The 9,527-nt window shown below is 45.2% G+C and overlaps 1 long non-coding RNA gene across 1 annotated transcript; it reads right to left on the reverse strand.

The window, feature by feature from the left end:
• LOC141026489 (uncharacterized) lies at nucleotides 1-2,622 on the reverse strand. Its single transcript, XR_012188693.1, has 2 exons — nucleotides 2,339-2,622; nucleotides 1-2,230 (listed from the first exon to the last, which is right to left on the reverse strand). It is a non-coding gene; the product is annotated as an uncharacterized lncRNA (long non-coding RNA).
• Nucleotides 2,623-9,527: the final 6,905 nt, after the last annotated feature.

Genomic DNA, 9,527 nt, shown 5'->3' on the forward strand with positions numbered 1-9,527 from the left:
TTTTCATCTAAATTTCATTCCAACATAAATATAGTTCATTAAACCTTACGACGGTTCATTTTACGTTAGAACATAAAAAAACTTAATTAAACAGGACCTAAGCGGAATTAATTAAACATAACTGGACCTAACCTAAACCTAATCTACTCGTCGTCGAAGGCGGCGAGGTCCACGATCTCGCCCGCACCGCCGTCACCGTCGTCGTCGCTGCTGCTCTTGCCGCCGTCGTCCCAGTCGCCGGCGTCGTCCTCCACCGGAGCCGCCTGCGCCTGCACCGCACCGATGCCCGCCGCCGCATCCAGTGCGGCCTGCAGCTCGGCAGCCTCTGCTGCAGCCGCCATAGCCGCTGCGGCGTCGAGTGCGGCCTGCAGCTCGGCGACCTCTCTCGCCTCCGCGGCCGCCGCTTCTGCCTGCGATGCCCGAAGTGCAATGAGGTAGCCGGGGCAGTCGTCGGGCTCGCCGTCCTCGCGCAGCGCGAACTGCTCCGGCGGGATCTCGACGGCGGGAGGGGAGGCGGGCGCGGCGAGGGCGGGCACCGGACGGCGGGACGAGCTTGGAGGCGGCGTGGCCGCCGGAGGGGGACGGCGGGGCCGGCACGGGGCAGACGACGAGCCGCCCGGGCCAGATGACGAGCCGCCCGTCCGCAACTCCGACGAGCCAGCGCGACGACGCTCCAGTAGTTCTTCCCCCTCCAGAACCTACCGCGGCCGACGATGTTCCAGCGGCCGCCCTCGTGCCGGCGGAGCTCATCCCGCGACGCGCTGGGCCCCCTCGTCGGGTACCCGTCATCGGTGATGCGGAAGGCATGCAGCAGACGGCAGCCCGGCGGCAGCATCAGCCCGACTCGGATGAGCTCGTCGGTCTCCGGCGTGCTCAGGCTAGTCGGCCACGAGCCGCCACAGCCGTCGCTGCCGTCGGACGCCATGGAGGTCGCCGGGAAGGGAGCGCGTCGTCGGTGGAGTGCGTCGGTGGGTGAGGTGAGGGGGTGAGACACGGCGACTGGGGTGGGGGAGGCAGACGGGAGGAGAGCGGAGTTTATGAACAGGCGTCGGTGGGTGGGGGAGGCAGACGGGGTAGGTGACCGACGCCCCGGCTTAACGCCGGCATTAATGGTGTCTCGGGGGCGGCGGCCGCCTCGGGAACCCCCCTTGACCGACGCCACGACGGCACGCAACCGTCCGTCCACACGTCGCGTCGTGATTTCTTTAATTTTTTTTCTCTCTGGCCGACAACACGTCGCCACGCAAACGCCGCTCGACAGGTCGTGTCGTCTTTTTTTTTCTTTGACCACGACTGGTCGTCGTCGTACGTACACGGACGGCCGCGTGTACGGGCAGTCAACGTAGCCCCGCCGCGCGGGTGCAGCCCGTCGCGCGGGCGGGGGCTTTTTATGTGATGGGACGATCCTACCCTTTTTAATGAAGGGGTACGGAGCGATCTCAGCCGTTGTTGTATTTAGGGGGGTTGTACCGAAGAAGAAGTGAATTTTTATATTATTTTCTATAAACTTGATCAAACTTTACGAAGTTTGACTTCAGCCAACTCTAATATGCAGAGAAATAAAAACGGAGGGAGTACCTTCACACAATTATACTCGGCGATGCGGAACAGAAAACCAGTACAACGGCCATAGATAGTACAAAACCAAATCACAGGAGACCAGCTAAAGATATCACATAAATCACCGAGCTCAACTGAAAATTTTAAAAACATTGAAGGTATACGTGTATTTGGAAAACATAAATACGTAAATGTTCACCGTGTACTTAAAGGAATCGACCTGTACTAAAAAAGCGAAAAAAAACACAAAAGTGAAAAAAAGGAAAAATGAACAAAAATATAAAAAACCAATAAACAAAGAAAGAAAGCATAGAATAAAGAAAGAAGAAAAACCGTCCTAAACCTTGCGAAAACCAAACGGAAGGTTCCCAAAACCGTAACCCTGTTCAATTTGAACCAAAATTTATACTGATATTAGTATGTTCAGCAATTCTAGTCCTGAACAAAAAGAGGAAACTAGTGATGAAACCTCTAGGCAAAAGACAAGCCAAAATAAACCATTTGACCTTGAATCCTCAATAACCTATATAATCAAAAGTTAACTTCATATTATAGAGTGAGAGTAAAAAATGACCAAATAAAATTAGTAAGTGACTCAGTTACCTGTTAATATTAGCCTTGCTTGTTAGTCTAACCCTTTGATTAGTTGTGAATTTTTCATTTCTTCTTTCTGCACATAGCGGATGCCATCGATAGAAATAATTCCTTAGGATTAACTTCAGACATGATCTTAATCTCGTGATTAGAACACCTCTTATGCAGAATAGTAGTGACTAACCGTGATTGGCAGGGACCAGTAGAAGATAGCCCATGGCTGCACCTTGGAGTCTCCAGCAGTGAAGACATGGCCGGGGAAGAAGGTAGCACAACCTAGGTGACGTAGATGGCAGCAGGGAGCACCGCTGGCATGGCCCTCATGCCATCCATTGGTGGAGATGCAGTAGCTTGTCCAGGAGCATCGCTGGGGGCAGGAGGAAGCCGCCGGCACTGTTGTGGTGGCCGGCAGTGGTAGACGGCTTTCTAGCCCTTTAGCGCTTCTTCTGTGGCTCGGTGGTTAGGAGTGTATGGGGTCTAGCCCATATACCTCCTCTTATATACATGAATAGCGCTAAGGTGCCAGGGACCGAAACTGAACATTAGTTTTGGTGTTTTGGTGTGGCCCTGATCAAAGCACAAAAGTGGGAAAAGACTCCCCCTATTCTCTCGGTCAATAATAACCTGAGATCAATTCTAACTGCCATTGCCACTCAAACTGTCAGCATTGATGCCGTTACACCATATCGCAATCAAAAACAACGGTTTGGAATGTGCATGTAGCTTCATTGGCCTCTGATAGAGGGGAGAAAGGAGTCGTAGCAACCGTGTGGGTGGGAAGAGAATGTGATAAAACCAAACCAGACCTGGGTGTGGGAAGAGAATGTGCTATCCCAAAAATAAAAACCACTCGTTATCACTTTTAGAGAAGCCCATGTGAAAGCTCAGCAGCACTAGGTGTGCTGCCAGCAGCCCAGGATGTGCTAGCGACTCGTCAACAGAAACCCATTACCGCGCCCAAGAGGATAAGGGAAGAGAATATGTGCTCTGTTCTGAAGAAAAAAAACCTAGATATGTGCTCAAAAAATTAATAAATAGAGTATGTGCTAACCATCGGAGGAAACGCTGCGGTAAGACCCACCACTGCAGGCTCGGAGACGTATGTGCCGGAGCTAGCGGCGAAGACGTTCGAGGATGAGAACTGAGAAATGTCTCAACGACTTTGTCCGCTTCATTGCCTTGCTAGAGAGGATGGGCAACGGAATCGGCACACGGGTGTTCATATGGGGGACGGTGGTGGTGCTTGGAGACTTCTTGACATACCTGGCCAACGATTTATGGGTCTTCACTGTGATCGTCTTCATGGAGGGTTTCAGGTATGCTCCCTTCCAATTCCTTCATGGGAGAATGTTTTCCTAGAGTACGTTGTTGAATGTGTTCAAGATTTGCGCATCCGAATTTTGCTGATATACGATGAAACGTTAGGAAACATTAAGATACATTCTAAAACAAGTAGAACTTCGTAAACTAGATAAAGTCCAACGAAAACGAGTGCATTCTTATTTTATTGGTATACAAGGAAACACCATGATACACTTTCAAACAAGAAAAGACCAAATAAAGCATTACGTAACACTTGCAAACAAACAAACGTAAAAAACTAGAAAAATCTCCAAGTAAGGACGGGCGATCAATGCATGCTATATAGAGTAATTATCCTAGAACCACCACAATCGTGGTTGAAATCGTGGCAAATCATCGCTCTTGGTTTTTTTAGCCCATCCATCAAGCTAACATGGCACATGGTAACTTTTGGTGTTATCTTGCTAACATACCAACAAAGGTGTCCAGTGAAAGCTCCAAGGGATGTAGATTCGCTCAGCAACCTCGTTAACTTTTGGTGTTGTCTTGCTATATGCTATGATTGTATGTCTTTGGTTGATCTTTGTATGAGGCCTGAGTCAAGATGTGTTTTCTCTGTCAACTCCCACCACTCTATCTCATTTGTTCAAGTCATCAGTTCTAGATGACTCTTTTGCTCACCTTGCAGCCCTATTCTGTTCAAAACGTCGGTATGCTTAACACATGGTATTAGTATCCTTGACGTAGTCATCACACTTGACAGGTTCCCAGACTTTGAAATATTTATTTTACTGGTCTTACTAGTGATAATACACGAGTTGGGGTTTTACACACTTATTGGATACATGAGCAGCAAGGAAAGCCACACACTATTGCAATTTTGTCCTGGGGCACTCTCCTAATAACTGGGCTTTACTCTACTACACAAGATTCGTTGGTCAATATGACTAGGTCGATTACTCATTTATTCCTCTATGGTTCAGCATCTACATGTTAGGAAGGTTTGGATCGCCAGGAGAAAACCGAGAACTGTCCATTTCATGGCAAAGTTAAAGTAGCAGCATGACTATTGCATGTCGCATGTGTTGTTGCGGCAATTCATGGAATGGCACAATGGTTTCAGTATATTCACTTGTTGATGATGTTTTGTATCATCGGGGCTAGGCAACCTACAAATTCCAATGGCTCTGGCACGGATCCAGCTCCTGACCGTGTGGGTCTTCTTAAATCCGATTGAAGTTGTTGGCACTCTAAACGAAAACATCAAGATAGTAGTTAAGTTCTTGTACATAAGGGTGATGTGCCAAGGGATACTATATTTGGTGGGATGCATGCTGGAGTCATTGTCTTTCTTGTTTCGGAGATCACTAGCCCTTGACTGTGATCTCATAGATAAGTCAGGGATGAAATCCGCCAATATCTACTATGAACAAGCATATGACTCCCCCTTGGAAAGAAAATCTGTTTGATACTACAAAGAAGACGGGCCTTGTGACCTTTGCTGTGGAATCCCTGAACCTCGAAGCCTCACGAGAAAAGAAGCACGCTGCTTTTAGAATCTTGGACTCTTTTCTGCAGAAGCACAAGACGTCCAGCACCCACACATAGCTTATCTCTCTAATCACAATCTCACCAAAGCGCTGACCACATTAATCAACATGTTGGGATGGACAGTCACTGAAGATGCTGATACGAGGCTATTCGCTGCAAAGGTCATCGCTCATATTTCTCCATATCTACACACCCTTCGGTTCCCTGGAGCCATGCAGAAGGTATTTCACTTCTTGATGGCCATGCTGAACCAATGAGACGGGAAATATCAGCCCAGATTCTAGATGACTTTGAAGGTAATGTAGATGATCAACAAATAAGTCATGGTGCAAGTTCTACTGTGAATGGAAGCAGAAGGGACGTTGATGATAGACAACAAACTAGAATTGGTACAAGTAATTCACTGTTGGACACTGAGGAAGGGACCGCACCAGGAGTGCAAGGTTGCTCTTTGGTTCGTAAATTCTTTCTTCCTCTAATGGAGAGAAAGCATATATTCAAGCGGTATTTAAGGATGTACAGTCAATTCCACACGAGGACTGAAAGGACAAGGACTCACTCCCTGCACTGGGCATGGAAATCTTTGAAGGCCTTGCTCATGATCTCCACAACTACAAAGAAATCAATAGAGCAAAGGAGCTCCTCCCCAAGATCATAGGGTTCATAAACTGCATGCCTGGATAAAAAGCAACACAGCAGGGAGAGATGACCACTTCATCCTTGATATTAGTCGAAAAGCTAGCAAGCATCAAGGGAGAAATTGGCATGACACTCCAAAAGAGCTTTCTAGGAATCTCATGTTGATTAGCAACCTCACCGAGATCTTGGAGTTTGAGGGCAGCTCCAGCTACCCGGAGCAATCGAGGTTGGCGATGCATATCATTGCCAAGATCGCCACTCATAAGAAAACAAGGTATAGTCCAAGTTATTATTGGCAAGCTGGTGTAAGGATTTATTGGAGAAGATGAATCGTCAAAACCATTGTGAGCTGAGGCAGGGGAAGCACTCATGATGTTGGCAATGGACTGCCCTGGAAACAGCTATGGTATGTTGAACAAAACAAATTGCGAGTTTATCGGGGATTTGGCCTGGTCAACACATCTACCAAGCAGTGAGTCTACTTCACACTCTGTGTGAAAACTCCAGGCATCAGTTCCGAGCCCTCAAGGCTCAAAGGATTGGTTGTTCTCTATCTTAACAGTGGTGAGTGCTCTTAACTAATTTGCACTTTTAAGTTCTTTTTACATCCCACCACATGTTTTGCCTTTTGGTTTGGTAATGTTTTTATGCATTGTAAAAAAAATATAGTTACTTCCAAGTTTCTTACAATCATCATTTTTTTACAAATAATTACTCCATTCGTTCACAAATATAAGATGTTCTAACTTTTTTCTGAATCCGATGTATATAGACATGTTTTAGTGTGTTTGTTCACTCATTTCAGTCTGTATGTAGTCCATATTGAAATATCCAAAACATCTTGTATTTGTAAACGGAGGGAGTAGTTCCTTCCAGAGTTGTCCCTCGTTTAAACTCAAAAGGCGTCCATAAAAATGACATTGATACCAAAACAATAGCCATCAAAGGGCTTTTAGTAATGGCTAATATAAAATGACCCTGAAGTAAATTATACATGACATGACATTTTCGGTCCACCCGTATATGCATGTATTGGGAGGGATAACGGATGCAGAGGGCAAGCAGATGAAGGCCCTAATCGGCCTGATTTTACAAATCTGTAGTATCATGTCTGGAGGCATTCATTTTATTATGGAGTTATTTCAAAATGAGAAGGCACTTGTTAAGAAACTAGTAGGTGAAGTGGTGAACTTAATGCCTAAGGGGCCATTGCGCACCCCCCCCCCCCCCCCCGCACGCCTCCGAGTTTCGTTAACTTCTTCTACTTTCATTTCCTCCGTCTTCCAAATCACAGAGTTAATTCAAAAGACTGGGTGTTATTACTGAGTTGCTGCTCTTTTTTCTCTAATTCCCTTCTCAGATCCTCCTCCTCCTCCTCCTTATCCTACTCACTCGAAATTTAGCCTGACTCCACTCTCCTTAATGCATATATACTTTGAAAATTCCATAATATAGTCTATTCTGTTCTTTCTCCAGGCATAATATCCATGATTGGATTGAAAATAGCATAAGCTTCGGGTAATTTGGCAAAGACCCCCCCCCCCCCCCCCAAAAAAAAAAAAACTCTTCATTGTACCCCTAAATATTGGCTTGAATATTCAAGGTTTCTCAGAGTTTTTGCATAACTTGTCTTCTTCGCCCTCTCAACTTTGATTAGCCCCCTCAACAATCTTCATCAAGCTCCACTACTGCTCATGGTGGTGGCTGGTCAGTATCCATCCGTTGTTGTATGCAGGCACAGGCCGACTAGTTTCTTGTGATCAGCAATATGTACTTCCTCCATGGCATGGACCAACTTCTTTTGGTGTTTCCAATATTTACTTGCTCCTTTGGGCTACCGACGAAATTCGGCTTCTCTGCTTTTCGTAGCAATTTCCTGTGTGTGGTCGTTAGTGATACGCAGCAACACACACATGCGTACAAATTCTTTATGTCTGGTTGCATCAGACCTGCAAGCATGAATGCACATATATGATTGAGCAACAACTAACAAGACATATTGGAATCTTACTGCTTTTGGTTGCCCATAATATTTTCGTTTCACCATATTGCGTATATATATAGGGGCAGTGTTGCAGGCTCACAGGTAATGGTTTCTAGCATGTAGGAGTCATAGTATCTGGCAGCCTTTAGGTGGTCAGGACAAGTGCCGTATCGCACAGGTGTTCTTCGGAGCAGATTTGGTAACCCATCTGTTCTTTGACCTTTTATGCTACTTATAATCATGTTATAGTTCACTAATTTCTGTAATCAACTAATTAACAGCACGCAACTGAGCGTTGCCCACAACGGGCATAACCGACAACAAATGGTGTGTATAGAAATAAATTTACAGCACTTGGCATTGCCAACGGAACATCATAGACGTGCAAGACTTGTTGTTACCAAATGAGAGCGATGCAGATCAACTGAAAAGTATTTTGAAGTCCATGTATCACAGGAATAATTTAGTGCATTGCCTAGGTCACTGGTACAGGCACATCAGTTTCAGTAACAGAGTCAGTCTCTAGATGTTCTCTTGTCTAGAAAAACATTTTCAGTATCCTAAACTGCGCTGATCTAACAAATTAAGGCAACCAGTACCACCATTCAGGTTTCAGTTTAGATATATGAAGAGCTAGGCTGAATCAAAGTTTAGATATATGAGAGAAAGCGGGGCGGACTGGCGGCAAAAAAGAAAAGGATGGGAGCCACTACTGGGCCTCGCGTGGCACATCCACAAGGCGTATGATCAAATTGCGTTTTGTATGGAAAATGCTTTGTTTTCGCTGGCTGATAAGGGCATCTCCAATGCTATCATCTAAAAGGGTCCGCAGATCACGTCCGAACACATCCGCGTACATGATAACATAAATGGGTGATCCAGCCATGTCCTTCAGATAGGAATCAAATCTGAACAGTAGTGGTGAGACAGGCGAAGCACATTGCACAAGCTTGCAGAGTTACAGAGTTAGAGGGAGTGAGAGAAGGGGAGGGATGAGTGAAGTAGCATTGGGTGAAATTCACCTTGACGTGTTGACATCAGCCACGCTCGCCTCCTCGACGCGCCACACCTATGAGCAATAACACCTAATTATTCACAAATAATATCCTGCATTGATTGCTTATTATTCAATGAAACCTGGCAGTATGACACAACACATCTCTAAATATAAACTGTATTAGAACCTTTAACTTGCACAACCATGTAAAATGTAACATGACTACAACTAGCTTATTTAAAGTATTCAGTGGTGTCACACATGGCGAATGAAAGACCATGTTGATATAGGTCCCATGTACACTTGTTTATCAACTCACATCGCATAGTCAAGAATGAAAAGGGCCAATTCTACCTAAATGCTAGTATTGCTGTTGAGCAATACATGGGCATAACCGGCATCACAAAGACATAAATATATCAAGTTTTATATGAATCACACTTGATAACTCCGTGCGGCTGAATAATGACGACAACCAAAGAATATATATAACGCGTCATTCCTCTATGTTAAAAACTGCTAGATATGTGCTTCAAAATTATAAGCATTATAGACATGTATTGATGTATGTGCTTAAAAAAGAAGCAGATAATCCAAGTTGAATTATCGGACATGTATTGATGTCCAATAATCCAGTATAGAAACTAAAGCAGATAATTCAGGTCGATGACGATGGCCTCCTCCCAGGCTAAGATGTATGTGCTTCAAAAGTTGCATGACCAATAACGGAAAGCATTAACTTTGATAAAGTGTAGAAGCAAACTGAAACTGCAGGTTTGTTTCATTCTAATACCAACACATAAAAGACGAACACTTCATAACTGAAAGGAGTAACAAATTGTTAGAGTTTGAGTAGTTTACTTCATGTAATCTTAACCTATCTCTCTCTCTCTCTCTCTC

The sequence above is a fragment of the Aegilops tauschii genome, chromosome 7 (assembly GCF_002575655.3).
Source record: "Aegilops tauschii subsp. strangulata cultivar AL8/78 chromosome 7, Aet v6.0, whole genome shotgun sequence".
In the NCBI taxonomy this organism is placed as follows: Eukaryota; Viridiplantae; Streptophyta; class Magnoliopsida; order Poales; family Poaceae; genus Aegilops; species Aegilops tauschii.